The sequence below is a fragment of the Sceloporus occidentalis genome, unplaced genomic scaffold, assembly GCF_023333645.1.
Source record: "Sceloporus occidentalis isolate IW3139 unplaced genomic scaffold, rSceOcc1.0.p SCAF_2, whole genome shotgun sequence".
Lineage (NCBI taxonomy): Eukaryota > Metazoa > Chordata > Lepidosauria > Squamata > Phrynosomatidae > Sceloporus > Sceloporus occidentalis.
The window spans coordinates 16,075,259-16,094,189 of NW_028316982.1; the positions used below are offsets into that span (position 1 = coordinate 16,075,259).

At 43.2% G+C, this 18,931-nt stretch overlaps 1 protein-coding gene across 1 annotated transcript in view; it reads right to left on the bottom strand.

The window, feature by feature from the left end:
• NAALADL2 (N-acetylated alpha-linked acidic dipeptidase like 2) overlaps positions 1–18,931 on the bottom strand; it is a 536,053-nt gene that overhangs the window by 465,696 nt on the left and 51,426 nt on the right. The gene's annotated exons all lie outside the window — the stretch shown is intronic.

The window sequence follows — 18,931 nt, forward strand, 5'->3', positions numbered from 1 at the left end:
CGAACATGTCTTGAAGCCACCCAGCTGTTTAGACATGGGTAGCTTCAAGACTTTCTGGTGGTGCAATGTTTATATGCCACATGCCACCAGAGCACCTTGCAGCTGGCTTCAAGCTGCTGCAGGTTGTGGTGGTGAAAAGCCAGCTTTGGCCAGCCAAAAAAGGAGTGGAGCTTTGTGATTCTTTTTTCGGCTGGCTTCAAAGCAGATTGGGGCCACAGCATTTGCTTGCAGTGACCTCAATCTGGATTTTGTGGGGGTGGCCTGTTTTGCCCCTAAGTGTTGCCCAAGATTAGAAATTTCGAATAAAATGTGAAGTCAGTGGGCAGGTGGTGATCTCCAGTGTTTTCACCTCTGGTTTAAGGCAGTCATATCATTCCTAACAAAATTCATTTCCATTGTAACTAGGGTCATCCATTTATTTATTGTTCATTTATTTATGGAAACATGGTGCTATACAACTGCACAGTACCGAGGTCATGGGACTTCAATAATTTTTTTTCTGATAAGCAGTAGTAAGGAGGAGGAATGTCACTGTTATTATTTTTTCTTCCCGATTATCCCTCATGTTTGTGATCTGCAATGTTTTTTTGTGAAGGCCAGCTTTAACTGCTAGTAATCTAGTTTCCTTCTTTGGTTTGGTCAGTAGAACAGAATTCATTTATTAATTTGCCTAAATCCTATTGTTAGTTTCACCTATTGGAGACACTTTGAATCTATGAGATTTACCTACAATGGACAGGATCCTTGGAGAGGTAAAAGCCACCACATGTATCTTGGCTTGTTAAACAGCCCAGAGGAGGACTGGCTGAATGGGTAAAGGAGGTAATCAATGCCTCCTTACAACAAGGCAGAATTCCATCCTCCCTAAAGGAGGCTGTTGTGAGGCCTCTGTTAAAAAAGTCATCCTTGAATCCCACAATAATGAAAAACTATCGGCCAGTCTCTAACCTACCATTTCTGGGCAAGGTTTTGGAGTGTGTGGTGGCTTCCCAACTCCAGGGATTTCTGGATGAAACGGATTATCTAGATCCATTTCAATCTGGTTTCAGACCTGGCTATGGAACAGAGACAGCCTTGATCACCTTGGTGGGTGACTTACACAGGGAACTGGATGGGGGAGTGTGTCCCTGTTGGTTCTCCTGGACCTCTCAGTGGCTTTTCATACCATTGATTATGGTATTCTTCTAGACCACCTCTCTGGGATGGGGCTTGTAGGTACTGTTCTACAGTGGCTCCGTTCCTTCCTGGAGGGGTGAACTCAGAAGGTGGTACTGGGGGACTCCTGTTTGACCCCCTGGTCATTGACCTGTGGGGTCCCTCAAGGTTCTATGTTGTCCCCTATGCTGTTTAACATATACATGCAACCGTTGAGAGAGGTTGTTCGGAATTTTTGGGTGCGGTGTCATCAATATGCAGATGACACTCAACTCTACTACTCCTTTCCACCTCAATCCAAGGAGGCTGTCCTGGTCCTAAACCAGTGCCTGTCTTCAGTAATGGACTGGATGGGGGCAAACCAGACAAGACAGAGGTGCTCCTGGTCATTGGGAAGGCAGATTGGGGAATAGGGATCCAGCCTGTGTTAGATGGGGTCACACTCCCCCTGAAGACACAGGTTCGCAGTTTGGGGGTACTCTTGGACTCAGCTTTGAACCTGGAGGCCCAGGTCTCTGCTGCGACCAGGAGTGCTTTCACACATTTAAAATTTGTATGCCAGCTGCGCCCGTTCCTTGAGAAGCCAGATTTGGCCATGGTGGTACATGCCTTTGTTACATCCCATTTGGACTACTGTAATGGGCTCTACATGGGGCTGCCTTTGAAAAGTGTTCGGAAAATTCAGCTGGTTGAAAGAGCTGCTGCTAGGCTATTAACAGGGGCAGATTACAGAAACCATACAATGCCCCTGTTGAAACAGCTTAATTGGCTGCCAGTTTGATTCTGGGCACAATTCAAGGTCCTGGTTATTACCTACAAAGCCCTACATGGCTCAGGTCCACACTATTTGGCAGACCGTTTCTCCTGGTATGAACTGGCCCGGACTCTAAGAACCTCTGGGAAAGCCTTTCTCTCTGTCCCAACATCATCACAAACAGTTGGTGGGGACATGAGAGAGGGCCTTCTCGGTGGCTGCCCCTAGACTCTGGAGATCAGAATGGCTCCCTCCTTGATGGCCTTCCGCCAGCAGGTGAAGACCTACCTGTTCACACAGGTATTTAGGGAATTACTATAAGGACAGGCTTGGATGTTCGACGTTGGACCAGTTTAAAAATTCTTTTCAATGTACTTTTTATTTTATTATACTATTTTTTTAATACTGTGAGGCCACTCTGAGTCTCAGTCCTGGGAAAAGAGTGGGATACAAACAAACAAACAAACAAACAAACAAATCCTTCCATCTATTGGCTGCAACTGGAATTAATCAATGTGATTCAAATGAGTGTGTCTGTGTGCAGGTTTCAGGAGATAATTTGGAACAGGGATGTGAATCAAACAGGCATCCAGATCTTCTTGGACTGAAACTCCAGAATTCCTCACTATTGGCTATGCTAGCTGTAGATGCTAGGAATTGCAATTAAGTAATTTCTGGAAGGCCACAAAATTCCCATCCCTGATTTTGAAGTTCATGAGCTGGAAATCTCTAAGAAGATGTATTCTATGGCGGGATACAAACCGCCAAATAGTACGTCATCAATACGTACTAGGGTTAGGAAGGGGCGGTGCTTCCGCACCCCCCTAACCCTAATACGTATTGAATACGTACAAGATGGCGGCGCCCTGTTCATACGGGCGCAGCCATCTTGACGTATCGGACGCTGAGCGTCCGTACGTGTCGCGTCCTTTGTGACGTAGTGAGTGCGCCCCTAGTGCCTCGCTACGTCGCAAACGCGACTCCAAAAGAAGCTCCATTTTGGAGCTTCTTTTTTGCTCCGCGCGGGAGCCGCGCGGTTTGGCTGCTGCAGCTCCCGCGTGGAGCAAATGGCGGCGGCGGAGAAGCGCCGCAAAGCGGCGGTTTGTATCCCGCCATTGTGACTCACATTATTTGACTGCAGAAAAGGTCCTGTCTTTAGGCAAAGTAAACCACCTCACTTAGGCAACAGCTTTTGTAATACCCAACAAAAGGCAGCAAATCAATCATTTGGATATCATATTTTACTACCATATGAGGGGAATTATTGGAGTTTTTTGTCTGACAGAACACGGGTTATTTCCAATGATGTAGACTTGAGTCACTTGACTCGGACTCAAGTCAGACTTCAGTCACTTCATCGATTTGATTTGGACTTGACCTAGCACAAATGACACACTGAGTCAACTTGAAACATGTATATTTTAAGTGACTGATTTGCTAGAGCCATTCACTTTGAACAGCAGGCAAAAACTGCCCCCAAGATGTGGGGAGCATTTCTTGGAAGGGAACAGCAAGTGTATTAGGCAATGGACTTGAGGCAGAAAGAACCATCTGAAGCTTTTGAAAAGCTATAGAAGATCCCTCTATGTCATTGGTTCTCAACTTATGGGTCACGACGCCTTTGGAGGCCAAATAACCCTTTCACAGTGATCGCCTAAGACCATTGGAAAACACATATTTCTGATGGTCTTAGAAACTGAGACCATCGGTTGGGGGTCACCATTAGGAAGGTTGGGAACCACTGCTCTATGTGCAGCAATGACAGGTGGCTAAGCAGGCCTCAACCTCCCATTTCTAGCCCATTACTTAACCTGTGTGCTGTTCTCCTCTGAGAAATGCATTCCAGCTCCTTTCTTTCTGTTAAAAAATTGGCTCCCAAACATGAGACTCAACTTGAGACTTGCCTTAAAAGTATCTTGCAAGGATTTGAGACTCGAATGTAGAGTCTTGAGATTTGACTTAAAACTTGGACTAAAAGACTTTAATACATCACTGACTATTCCTACATGAGCATACATGACTAGTGTCTTATGTCTGTCAGGTGGACTTCACAGATCCAAAGAAGAACATCTTTATAAAACTCATGGCACCCTGGGGTTTGAATACTTCCCCTTTTGAGTTTGGCACCAGTGCTGGTGTCATTCAAGCAAGGCTTTTGCCAAGAGCTCCTTGGTCAGTTGAATTTGCATTTGCACATGGTTTTAAATTGTCTTACCCTGGTTTAGCTGGTTTTAAACCATTTTGTTTAACATGCCAGATTTTTAAATATGTTTTAGTTGATTTAAATTATTTTTAGCATGTTAAATTATTTTGAACTATGAACGTTGATTTTACTGTGTCAAACCTTGAGGTCCTCGGATTTATTAGAGAAAAACAATATTTAAATAAATACATAAATAAATAACCAGTCTCAGGTCTATTTCACACTACACAACTACAGATTCCACTTTAATTTCCAGGGCAGCATCCTATGGAATCCTGAGACTTGTGGTTTAGGGCTCCAGTGCCTTGCCAAGGCTACTGCCACACTGAAGAGTTAATGCAGTTTCATACTGTTTTAACTGTCATGGCCCCATCCTATGGGACCCTGGAATTTGTAGTTTGTTGTTGCACCAGAGCTCTCTGACAGAGAAGGCTAAATATTTCACAAAACTACAAATCCCAGAATTCCATAGCACTGAGCCATGGCAGTTAAAGAAGTGTCAAATTGCATTAATTCTGCAGTGTAGATGCAAGACAAGCTACAAATGCCTGGATTCAATAGGATGCTGCCATGGCAGTAAAGTGACACTTAAGTATTATAATTGTGTAGTGTGAAAGAAATCTAAGTGCCTGTACATTGAATGGAGATGGGTTCCATCTTGCTTTTTGCAATGTCTTGGATCAGCCCTGGTAGAGCCTTTTTATGCAAGCTCTATCAGGGCTATCCCAAGACATTCTGATCACATTAGAAATGAATGTGAGCTAGCTGAGGATCTAACCATGACAGTCCCTACTATTCATATACCCCTATGTCAGACATTCATGTTGAATGATATACAGCATGCTATCAGTTCACACAGGGCAACAGTGAGGCCCAACAAGTGTAAGCCTTTTTCTATGTCACTAGAGTATTACCTCTGAAACATGACCCAATATCCCCTGAAGTGCACAGTGGACATTTGTGGTGCATAGGTTGATGATTTACAAAGAGTTGTTTGAAAAATTGCTGTCTTCAGATAAGACTATTAGGACAATAACCTGTGAATGTTAGTGTATACTAGCTCACATAAGTTATTGAGGGAAAAGAGAAAGAGAGAGGGAGAGAATTACTTTTGTATTTCTCAACAACAAATGTTCCTTCTGACAATGATGAATGTTGCCACAGAGATCCCAAAATAAGCACAAAACAGAAAACAAATGTCAGGTAATAAACCAAATCACAGAATCCCAGTTTCTTGAAAATGCTGATCTTTCTCTGAGGCATTGTCCCCAAATGCCAATCAGGCTGGTGTTTTTCAAATTCTGTGTACGGGTGTGACAGATGAGTGCCCATCACACTTCTCAAAAAAACCTTTCCTTTAAGTCACACAGAGAACTCTCAAATCTCTCCTCCATTCCCACAGATCTCCCTATGGGGGCTTTCATTTAGGTGGCTTCAAATTCAGTGGGGTTTTCTTATAGTTCTTTCTTAATTTTTCAGGCTTCTTTCAAATATTTCGTTCCTTGATATGGTCTTAATCTAATCCATTCAAGCTACAGAAATGTTATAATACTAACAACAAAAATGTGTATATATTTGAGTGCCACTCTCCCCTTTTATTAACCAAAGAATATTATCCTCTTGAAGATTGTCTTCTGTGGAAACTCCAAATTCATCCACTCATAGGACATGAAGGCACATGGCTTGCTATGTATGGAAACCATCAGAGATATTTCCCTGTTCTTCTAGAAACTCCTTTAGTTCATGTCAAAATACCTCAGTGAATTTTGAAAAATGAATATGAATGACACATCAGTTGTTTTGCATAACTTTTTTATTTATCTTAGTTACTAAATAACCATTGCTCACTTCAGCAGTCAAGTATTTGAACTGCTGAACCGCTTGTATGGTAAACTAGGTTCATTTTCCACAGAGTTGATGGCTCAGAAAGTAGAAGAAAGAAAGAAAAAGTACTCCAGAATTACCAAAGTAAATTACTCATGTCTGTCAGCATGAAAGTGCAATCACCCCTCAAAAAACGTGCACTTTGTTCAACATTCCCCTTAAAAACTAGCCACATTTTCTGAAAGAGTCTGCTTTGTCACACCAGAAACAGAAAGAATTGATGTTTTCCAGTTTGAATATCTGTGGCTGGGAATAACTGGACAACTGTTTAATCTGTATTTCATATTCTCACCATCTGAGAGTCTGGCTGTAGGAAATGTTGTGGGTGCTTCAAGCAATTCCTGATGACAGAATAACAAACAAGATGTTTGGAATGCAACCTGGTTTCCCTACCCTTGGACACGTCTAGCTATAGCTTAGCTTGTCTTCTGCTAGATGAAGCATTGACCCCAGGAGGCACAGTTGGCCTGGTGCTGTTCCTTGAGCTGGGAATCATTCAGCACTCAGTGTCATTTAACAAAGTCAATAGAAAAAAAAGGTCTGAGAAAATGATATTCAGCTGTTGTTAGCCTATATATATATATATATATATATATATATATATATATAGGCTAACAACAGCCTAATTTTATATAGCCTAATTTTGATCCACCCTCCATAATTAATATATATATATATATATATATATATATATATATGAGGGTGGATCAAAATTAGGCTATCCTGCCAGGCATACACAGTCATCTGTTCCATCAGGTTTCTTTTTTTACTTTTTAAAGAACCTTGCTTTTAAGACATGCTGCCAGGCTGTCTGAGGAATAGGAACACCATAAGAATTGCAGAAGCTAGATGGATTACACTTGCAACAAACAGGCAACTGGCAGCAATCTGAAGCCCTACTGTTCCGTCTTCTAGGAAGGAATACTTTTGACCTTCTGTGCTTGATTTCTTATACACTGGAGTTTGTGATATATATTTTTAAAGGGGCATCATGGATCTGGAAGTAGTTACAGGATTTAGGGCAGATGATCACTGTCTGGGGGCAGAGCTTCAGGAGATAAAAATAAGACCTTGCTGCTAAAAACAGCAATGGCAAGACCTCTGACTCTGATATGTCAAAGAATAGGTGAATTGGTTTCAGCGTCATCAGGGGCTAGCCTGAAGACAGAGTGCCCTCCCTCCATAACTGTCATCTTTCGGCCGTTGAGGGAGAGAACAGGCTGGCCCAGCGTCATCAGGGGCTAGCCTGAAGACAGAGTGCCCTCCCTCCATAACTGTCATCTTTCGGCCGTTGAGGGAGAGAACAGGCTGGCCCAGCGTCATCAGGGGCTAGCCTGAAGACAGAGTGCCCTCCCTCCATAACTGTCATCTTTCGGCCGTTGGGGGAGAGAACAGGCTGGCCCAGCGTCATCAGGGGCTAGCCTGAAGACAAAGTGCCCTCCCTCCATAACTGTCATCTTTCAGCCGTTGAGGGAGAGAACAGGCTGGCCCAGCATCATCAGGGGCTAGCCTGAAGACTGAGTGCCCTCCCTCCATAACTGTCATCTTTCGGCCGTTGGGGGAGAGAACAGGCTGGCCCAGCGTCATCAGGGGCTAGCCTGAAGACAGAGTGCCCTCCCTCCATAACTGTCATCTTTCGGCCGTTGAGGGAGAGAACAGGCTGGCCCAGCGTCATCAGGGGCTAGCCTGAAGATACAGTGTATCTTAATTGTAGATTTTTCTTGTACTGTTTTTCTATTTTCTTGTACACCGCTATGATCTATTTGGAATAGCGGTTTATAAATAAAACATATTATTATTATTATTATAGTTTGCAACTGGTCCACTGAGTTGTGAATCCAAGATTATACATTTAGCTGAAAGTTTTCTGTTCTGTTCTGTTTTTAATTATTGTATACCCAAGTCAACAGAGCAGAGTTTGGAAGTAATTTATTTAAAAAGCAACTGTTTCTGTGGCAAATTATTTTCTGAGGACAATGCAACAACAACAACAACAACAACAATAATAATACAGTACCAGGGTTTTTAGTCAAATGTATCCTTACCTTAAGCATATAAGGTAGGCATCTATAAGAGGCTAGGGGACAGAACAGCTCCCCAGTGGGCACTGGAGGGCTACACCTCTGCCCCTGAAAAAATACAAAGCTCTTTTGCCTCAATATGTTCATAAACTCTCTCGGGGGGGGGGGAGGGGTTGGGGGCATCTTAGCAATATTTTATTTTCCTCTGAGACATTTTAGACATAGAAGATGAATCTTTAAACAACAGGAAGTGACTGAAGTATTTCCAACACTTTGTAGGAATGGCTATAATTTGCATTTTATAAAGACCACCTGAAATATCTCTGCCTATCTCCCCACCCCCAAATCACACACCAACACACACACATGTTCCACATTACCAGCAAGCAATATAAGGCACTGCTGTCTTCCCTGGTATTACTGAAAAGAACTGAGAGAAGAGAGCTTATTAATGTTCAGTGCTTATCTTCTGTGGTAAAACAACAACAACAACAACACCAAAGTGTTATAGAAAATATTAGGTTTGCCTTAGGGTTGCCATAAGTCTGAAATGACTTGAAGGCACACAACAAGAACACATCATGGGAAAATGGCATGCATAATATGCTCTGATTTTCCACCCTACACAACACAACAGAACGTGTTGTGATATATCCTCTGATCAGTTGTTACCTTGTGTGCCCTGATTAATAAACAGATTGACATGGGATTGGAAGCATAGCTTCATGATGGACAGCTCCATGTAGGACATATAACAAAGTTGTTTTCTGCTTTTAATACGTAACTGTTTGTTTCTTATTACTGTGTCATTTTAAAAAAATGTGTCATTCTGCTCTCAGGAAATCAGCATGCTAATACAAGTGACAGCTTCAGGGCAGATTGAACCCAGCTTTTCTTAAGAGGTCATCCATATTATAGCTTTGGAATTTGTCATCAAGACTTCCACAGCTCAAGGGACAAGGTAAGGAACAAAACCTATCTCTGTTTTGTGCCTATCACATGAATACTTCTGGACTAATGCTGTTCAATTGATAATTGATATCTCTTCCACGCACAGTGTGTAACAGTGATCTCCAGTTCATCATTACAGGGATTATTGCCATGCTAGCAGGTGCCTCTAGGATCTATTTCTCACAGAAGCCATACAAATATTTTTGAAAATAGGGACTTATTACTCAGTTATTTTACAGCCTGGTTGTGAAAATCTGTCAGTTTCATTTCTGTTATATTTCCCATATTCCCAGTGGCAATCTTTTCCCAGCCTGACTCCATGTTACTTCTTTTTTTCCCCCTTTTCACATGGAAATCTATGACTATTTTTGTTTCAAAACACATGCATCTGTGCATCCACTTTTCCTAATAAATGACTTTCTATATTTTTATGATGCTCAAAACACATTTGTGTGCATTTTATTTATTTTTTAAAAAAAGCATGTAGTTTTAGTCATACATATTTTAAAATTGTTTTGTATACATAGCTCTCCAACACCTCTAAGTCCATATATGATTTTCCAAGGCAAGGTCGGAAATCCTGTTGGCAAGTTGACATTTCCTCAGAAAATACTGTTATTCTACCCTTGGAGACATGGGTCCTGTACAAACGGGCCCTTTAGCACGTCCTGGTGACGTGATAGGGTTGCCTCAGGGTGCCATTTCCAGATGCCCCACCAGGATGTCATAGCTGTGCGGCACCATATAAATGGTGTGCACAGCTGTGATGTCACTGCTGCACGCTGTCCAGATGGGTGCTTGTGGCAGTGATGTGGTCACGCTGCACCGCACGATTTGGTCTTTCTGGCAGTCTGTATCCCTCTTCAGTTTCATTTCTGATTCAGCAGTGTAGCTCACTATGTGTCCCTGGATCAGTCTCTTTCACTGCCTCTTGCTCCCCTCCCTCCAGGTGTAGGAATTGTGAGACCTGTACATCAGTTGTGGCTGGCAGGGAACCTTAGTGTTCCTTGACAAACACACAAACAAACTCATAACCCACAACATTCATAGCATGCCTCCAAACATCTTTTGGGCCAAAGAACCATACTGCAAAGCCCATTTTTATGCATGCACAGACAGTGGGAGATTGCCCCAGAAACTTTCCAGATGAAACACATTATCACTTTTGGTTACTAAAATGGTAGTCATGCATCATAATGTGGTCTCTAGAGAACTGGAAAATGCTGAAGTTTTCCCTCTCACTTCAAAACACGATTTAACCTACTCCATAGGGTTGTTGTTTGTGAAGATTTTTTTAAAGGAAACGTCCATGCCATTCTGATCAGGAAAAAGGTGGAAGAAAAAAAAGTAAGAAGTGAAATACATTACTCAGTCATCATAAGTACAAGAGGACTGGCACAATGTTATTTGTGATCCAGACATATGAGAAATTGATAAAAAGATACTTAATCATGAGAAAGTTTTCAGAATGGGAAAAAAGGGTGGGGTGGGAAGGAAACATCATTGTTGGGTCTCCCTTGGGCAGCAAACTGTCTTTGGATCACTAATTTGGCTCCCATTTGGAGATGCTCCTGAATCTAATATTTTCTACAACATTTCATTTTTATTTATTTTACCCCAGATGCTAGGCTCTGAACATTAGTAAACTCTCCACTCTCATTTCTTTTTAGTATTATCAGAGAAGAGAGGTGAATTACATTACTTGCTGGTAATCTCTCTCTCTCTGTCTCTCTCTCTCTCTGTGTGTGTGTGTATGAGAGAGAGAGAGACTGCATTGCCTTCCTCTCCAGCTGAGTGTGACTTGCTCATGGTAATCCACTGTGTTCCCTTGACTGAGTGGGGATTCAAACTGCCCTCCCTGAATCCTGGTCCAGCACTCAAATCACTATAGTATTCTCCCTCTCAAGCCAATATGGCAATCCATAATTTTATCAATGCTTGTTTCATGTTCTTCCAAAAATCAGTTTTAGTGTTCAACGTGAGAATTATGTTACTGTATATATTAAATCATTTTGGCAGAAACATTTGTTTGCCCAGGTGATGAAGATCCTTGAAAATTTGAACTGCTGCTACTCTTTCTGCCTGGAGCAGCAGTGATGAACGCTTCCATGTTCCCATTAGAAAAATATAACCTCTATGGTCATTAGCAGCTTGAATGATGACTTAGTGTGTTTGTGGTTTCTTAAATGAGATTGAACAAAATGATTTGTGGTCAGAGTTGCCTTCCCTTGGATGAATAACAGAACTAAAAAGCTTTATCTTTCTTCCCACAGAGTCTAGAAAACGTAAATAGAGGTGGGTGAGAATTTGTTTTGTGTTATTTCTTGAAATGAACTTTCCAAAATTTTGATGAGTTTAAAAAGTGTTTGAGAGTGAAATAAAAATATTTATTCCGGGCATTTTTGGTAAGGATTTTTCAGAATTCACTTTCTTCCATCAATGGGATGGAAATAGAGGAGAAAATGTGAAAAAAAGTAAAACTCACTGATTCATGCATTGTAAAGAGTGAGGCAGCATGTTGTAGTCACAGAGGGAGCCATCAGGCAGACCCAGCAACATCTTGGACTGCCTGAAGGAAGAGGCCCCTCCCTCCTCAACTGTCATCTCGGCCTCAGAGGGAGCCATCAGGCAGACCCAGCAACATCTTGGACTGCCTGAAGGAAGAGGCCCCTCCCTCCTCAACTGTCATCTCGGCCTCAGAGGGAGCCATCAGGCAGACCCAGCAACATCTTGGACTGCCTGAAGGAAGAGGCCCCTCCCTCCTCAACTGTCATCTCGGCCTCAGAGGGAGCCAGCAGGCAGACCCAGCAACATCTTGGACTGCCTGAAGGAAGAGGCCCCTCCCTCCTCAACTGTCATCTCGGCCTCAGAGGGAGCCAGCAGGCAGACCCAGCAACATCTTGGACTGCCTGAAGGAAGAGGCCCCTCCCTCTTCAACTGTCATCTCGGCCTCAGAGGGAGCCATCAGGCAGACCCAGCAACATCTTGGACTGCCTGAAGGAAGAGGCCCCTCCCTCTTCAACTGTCATCTCGGCCTCAGAGGGAGCCATCAGGCAGACCCAGCAACATCGGGGACTGCCTGAAGGAAGAGGCCCCTCCCTCTTCAACTGTCATCTCGGCCTCAGAGGGAGCCATCAGGCAGACCAGCAACATCTTGGACTGCCTGAAGGAAGAGGCCCCTCCCTCCTCAACTGTCATCTCGGCCTCAGAGGGAGCCATCAGGCAGACCCAGCAACATCTTGGACTGCCTGAAGGAAGAGGCCCCTCCCTCCTCAACTGTCATCTCGGCCTCAGAGGGAGCCATCAGGCAGACCCAGCAACATCAGGGACTGCCTGAAGGAAGAGGCCCCTCCCTCCTCAACTGTCATCTCGGCCTCAGAGGGAGCCATCAGGCAGACCAGCAACATCTTGGACTGCCTGAAGGAAGAGGCCCCTCCCTCTTCAACTGTCATCTCGGCCTCAGAGGGAGCCATCAGGCAGACCCAGCAACATCGGGGACTGCCTGAAGGAAGAGGCCCCTCCCTCTTCAACTGTCATCTCGGCCTCAGAGGGAGCCATCAGGCAGACCCAGCAACATCTTGGACTGCCTGAAGGAAGAGGCCCCTCCCTCCTCAACTGTCATCTCGGCCTCAGAGGGAGCCATCAGGCAGACCCAGCAACATCAGGGACTGCCTGAAGGAAGAGGCCCCTCCCTCCTCAACTGTCATCTCGGCCTCAGAGGGAGCCATCAGGCAGACCCAGCAACATCAGGGACTGCCTGAAGGAAGAGGCCCCTCCCTCCTCAACTGTCATCTCGGCCTCAGAGGGAGCCATCAGGCAGACCCAGCAACATCTTGGACTGCCTGAAGGAAGAGGCCCCTCCCTCCTCAACTGTCATCTCGGCCTCAGAGGGAGCCATCAGGCAGACCCAGCAACATCTTGGACTGCCTGAAGGAAGAGGCCCCTCCCTCCTCAACTGTCATCTCGGCCTCAGAGGGAGCCATCAGGCAGACCCAGCAACATCTTGGACTGCCTGAAGGAAGAGGCCCCTCCCTCCTCAACTGTCATCTCGGCCTCAGAGGGAGCCATCAGGCAGACCCAGCAACATCTTGGACTGCCTGAAGGAAGAGGCCCCTCCCTCCTCAACTGTCATCTCGGCCTCAGAGGGAGCCATCAGGCAGACCCAGCAACATCTTGGACTGCCTGAAGGAAGAGGCCCCTCCCTCCTCAACTGTCATCTCGGCCTCAGAGGGAGCCATCAGGCAGACCAGCAACATCTTGGACTGCCTGAAGGAAGAGGCCCCTCCCTCCTCAACTGTCATCTCGGCCTCAGAGGGAGCCAGCAGGCAGACCAGCAACATCTTGGACTGCCTGAAGGAAGAGGCCCCTCCCTCTTCAACTGCCATCTCGGCCTCAGAGGGAGCCAGCAGGCAGACCAGCAACATCTTGGACTGCCTGAAGGAAGAGGCCCCTCCCTCCTCAACTGTCATCTCGGCATCAGAGGGAGCCAGCAGGCAGACCAGCAACATCTTGGACTGCCTGAAGGATGAGACTTCTCCCTCCTTTAACTGTATTTTTATTGTATTAACGATTTTACTGTACACCGCTATGATCATCGCGGAATAGCGGTCTATAAATAAAACATATTATTATTATTATTATTAGTGTGTTCAATGAAGAGCGGGTCACTAGATTTGAATGTTAGGATGGGCAGTAAAGCTCACCAGATGAATTTGGGTGCTCATACTCACATCCCAGCCTATTCACATTGTTGTGAAGATAAGAATATGGCAACTCATTTATGCACAGCACCTGAACACCTTGAATGAAAGGCACAGTATATATATGAGAAATATAATAACAGTAGCAAAGTGGAGAAGTTTAAGGCTTACAACCTTATCACACTGGGGAAAACTAGGGGCTTAAAAAGGCATTTTCCTGGGACATTCATGCAATCGTGGCAAAGATTTTTCCCACACATCGCACTTAGAGAGGACTTATCCCATGAAGAACTTCCAGTATCTTCCAGAACTTCCTAATGGTAGCCCAAAATTCACTCCTAATGTAGCTTAAGAAATCTGAGCGAGAGTGTCAAGCAAGAAACCAACTCCATGGCTGATTGATTGACTCAAGCATCTTTCTTTTTGTCTCATAACTCTACAGCACAACCGCTCATTGCTAGCACTGCTTGATTATATTTAGCAGAAAATAACCAGAAGGAATTTGTTTTTGAAAAATGATAACGGAAACAAATGGAAGCTGGGAATAATGACACATCAGAGTGAAAAATCCCTTTGATTTCCATGGATGAGAGGGAAGAGATTTAACCAGATGTTTAAGCATCATTTATTTTTTGTTGTAAAGAATAATATTCCTAACAACAAAGGACCTGCTCTTTCCCAAAAGGGCAAAAAAGAATAAAGAAAGAAGGGGAGAAAAAAGCAATAACAAAAAACACCTTAAGGCTAGCAATTTAATTTCTGAATAGACATATTACCTTGTTAATTCAACAGTCAGTGGCAGACTTTTAAATCTGCCACTAGATATTATTAATCCTTTGGTTATTTTCCCCCTCTTCTGTAAATAAAATGTTGCCACCAGATGGAGTTCATCTCTTGCGATACTTTCTCTTAGCATATCAATGATAGCCATATTACTTGACCACCAGCTGTGCAGAATCCAGAAAAAGAAGACTGATCTAACCCAGCAATTGTCAGACTGTATCTCAAATGATGCCATTAGAAGATGGAGGGAATTTTTTTCTGCTGCTCTAGAGCCTAGAATATGAACCAATAGATTCAAATTATAAGGAAAGAAACTCTATGCAAACGTAGGAAGAACATTTTTATTCTAAGAGTTGTTCAGCAGTGAAATAGATTGTTTCAGAGTGGGATGGACTCTCCATATTTGAAGGTCTTTATACAGAGGTGGGATGGACATTTTTCAGGGTTGTTTTAGTTGTGTATTCCTGCATGGCAAGCAGCTGAGACCCTCTGGTGGTTTCCAGGTCTATGTTTCTATGATGTAGATGTATTGCTGATGTCCATATATGACAAGTGATACAGGCCTTCCTGGACCATACCACTTCTAAAGGAAAGCTGTGGCTCTTTTATACCATATAGCTCTAGCACTATGGTTCCACTTTAATGGCCATCATTTCATCCTATGGAATCTTGGGGTTTATAATTTGGGGAGGCAGTAGAGCTCTTGGGCAGAGAAGTCTAAATACCTCACAAAACTACAAATGTCATGATTCTACTGGAAGTTGCCATAGCAGTTAAAGTGGAATCATAGAGTGCTATAAATGTATAGCATAAGAGGGCCCCAGGTATCCATGGGTGGTTCTAAAACTGCAGAAACAGCTCGCATCAACATCAGCTAAACTCAACCTCCAGACTAGTTTGTATCAAAGTTCTCCCCTGCTACCACAGTCTGCCCATTCCATTTAAACACCATATGTATCTTGCCCTAAACTTTCTTAGTGGTATGTTCTTTCTGAGAATCATCTCTCAGACAAGTATATGTAAAGATCTTCCTGGTTACACATTCTGAATAAGAGAAGCTGTCTCAATACACCGAGACAGCCTGTTTAGACTTCTATAACTTCCACAAGATTTCTTCACTCCATCATTTGGATGAGACAATAGTTGGAATCCCATTAGTAGAATTTACTTATATGTTGACTCACTATTCAATAATTAATTCAGGAATCTACTGTGACTTGAAAAAACCAATAGAGTTTAGGCAATCAAACACAGACATTTGTCTATCTATCTGTCTATCTATCTGGCAGGGGTGGGCTGAGTTTTCTTCAGCATCACAAAATTTCACTACACAAAACCTGTGTCCTTTCTCTTTGTGACTGAAAGCACACATACAAAGACTAAAGACAAATGGATTGACTGATTGACCAAAAAGGCACAAACATCCCATATGATGCTTCTCATTTTAAATGCCCAGCTAATGTAGCTTACACAATTGATACAATTCCTATCTCCCCCCCCCCCCCCCCATTGCTCTCATAAGTGTGACAACTGTCTCAGGACCAACAGACCATACTGGTGGTGAGAAGGAAAAAGAATTGCCATTTCTCATTCTCATACGTGAGAGCAAGATGAGGAAAGAACTGCACTCCAGCTCTATCCTGGCATAAAAAATACTGCACAAAAACATCCAAGATCTAAGGAAGACTATGATTTTTAGTGTTGTCACATTGCTGAAGGTTCTACAATATAGAACGATGGATGTTCACCATACAATAATATCTAAACAGAGGGGAGAAGGCAGGTTCAGTTTGGAACCAAGGTGTCCATCAACACTTTTACTTCTTCCTTATGTCGAAATAGGATGGCCAGAGACAAAAAAGAACAAAGCACTTCCACCTTTAAAAGTAGTAGAAAAGAAGGGGATTCAGCATGCATCCCTGTCACACCATCAACAATACCCACTAAAAAATTTCTACTTGAATTACAATAGTTATAATAATAATAATTTATTTATATCCCGCCTCTTCCGTTTTGAGGATCGAGGCCAGTAACAGAAGAGTTTATATAATATACAACAATAAAAACAAACCCCATAAGACGCCAGCCCAAACCTCCCTCTGACCAAATCCAATTTGTCACCCTTTAAGCTGATTTTATATATATATATATATATATATATATATATATATATTGTTGTGTGCCTCCAAGTAATTTCTGACTTATGGTGACCCTAAGGCAAACCTATAATGGGGTTTTCCTGGCAACTTTCTTAAGAGGGGGGTTGCCATTACTATCCTCTGAGGCTGAGAGAGTTTGACTTGCCCAAGGTCACCCAGTGGATTTCCAGATATTTGAACCCTGGTCTCCAGAGTCAAATTCCAACACTCAAAAGACTACATTACACAAAACCACAATAACAACAAAAATAGAGAATAGACTTTACATACATCAACAATCATAAAACCTGGGGGGGGGGTCTACACTGGCTAGAATACTCGAGGCTGCTCCCATAGTATTTTGGCCCCAAAGCTGCCCTGAATTCCCTCCATTACCTGGGCACTCTGGAGTGATGACAGGCAGTTGTCTACACACGTGTCCCACTGTGCCATCCACTGCCACCATCAGTACCAGTTGCTTACTCTGGGATTTTAAACAAGGCCTTGATCTCACCTCATTGTGACCTCAGTGGCAGCAGCACCGAGCAGCACAGTGTGGCATGTGTGTAGATAGCTACCCAGCATTGCTCTGGAGTTTAAAAACAATTAGGTTTTTAAAATGCAGCGTAAGGCACTGATGGCCCCGATTCAATGCAGAACTGGGCAAATGTCATGAAAGCAGTCTTCAGTCATATCAGGCCTTTGGCCCTGCCTTCTGTGGACAAGGAAATTGGATTTCGATTGGATTTCTGTAATGCTCTTTACATGGGGCAACCCTTGTACCAAACCCGGAATCTTCAATTAGTGCAGAATATGGCTGCTAGGCTGGTTACTGGATGTTCCAGGGCCAGCCATATAACACCAGTATTGAAAGATCTCCATTGGCTGCCTATTCGCTTCCGGGCCAAATACAAGGTGTTGGTTATTACCTATAAAGCCCTAAATGGCTTGGGCCCAGGGTACTTGGAGGACCGCCTCTCCCCATACAGTCCGCCCCGCACTCTCAGGTCGGGTGGGAAACATCTTTTAGGAGTTCCAGATGCTCGACTTAATTCATCTCGGAGGGCATTCTCAGTTTCGGCCCCTCAGCTCTGGAACTCTCTCCCCCATGAGCTCCGTACAGTCACCACCCTTGATGGTTTTAAGAAGAACCTGAAGTTCTTTTTATTCCGCCAGGCTTTCCCCCCATGAGCCTGCTGGCATCTTTCTTCCTCCCCTGGCAATGTAATTGGTGGATTCCATCTATCCAGCCATTTGTATGGGGTTGTTTTGCATAGTTTTAACTGTTTTTAACTGTTTTTAATTGTTAACTGTTTTATTGGTTTTTTGTAATTGGATATTGTGTATGTTGGGGAATTGGGTTATGATGTTTTAATTGTTTTTGTTTGCTTGTTGTGCACCGCTGTGATCTTTGGAATAGCGGTATAGAAATAAATTATATTATTATTATTATTATTATATTATTATTATTATTATTAATGCAAATAGCCCATGTAGACATGCCCCTGGAGGAACAGGGTATTTTAACCTTTGGTAGTTTTCTAGAAGAAACAAAATCCTGACAACCTAGTTATTTTTTCACCTTTGTACAATACAGACTAATCTATTATGGGTAATATAATTGTTGCTGTTGTTATTATTATTAGCAATAGTAGTAATAGTAGTATAATTTTTTCTAAGATCTTTTTCAAAGATTGGTGACTGGGCGTTACAGCATGTCAATCTGTGTGTTCACGCTACCTTTTCCAAGGTCAGTAACTAGTCTACCTCCATGTTTCATCTTAGGACAATGGGCAACCCCATTGAAATTTCACGTTGTTAGTAGACTGAGAGAGAGAGAGAGAGATGAAAAGATGTTTGCAGGGGGAGGGGGGAGAGGCAGAGAGACCCATAAGGACCTTATAGAAACATTAAGAATGATCTGAATGAGGCTATTGTAGGAAGGCAAGGCAAGGGAATTTAAATGAGCTCTCCTGTGTTAAGAGTACTGCTTAATTATCCACAACAAAGGCAAGCTTGTTCAAAAGCCCCGACCTACAGCTCTCTTGCAGGCAAAACTCCAGTTGGCTGCAGTGGGCCTTTCTGAATATCGTACTGATGCACACTCAGACTGGGATCTCTTTATGAATTGCTTATTCTGTATCTTTTCTTTGCAACAAGTGGGAAATCTTTCTTAATTGCTGGGGCACGAGTTGGTAGGTTGTCTTTCTTTCTTTCTCTTCTTTCTTTAATCATAATTTTTAACATTTTGCCACTCTGTCTCAGAACTGAGCAAAGTGTTAATTAAAAAGGTGGAAGAGATATCAAACGTGCACAATTAGCAAATGCAGTGTGAATTATTG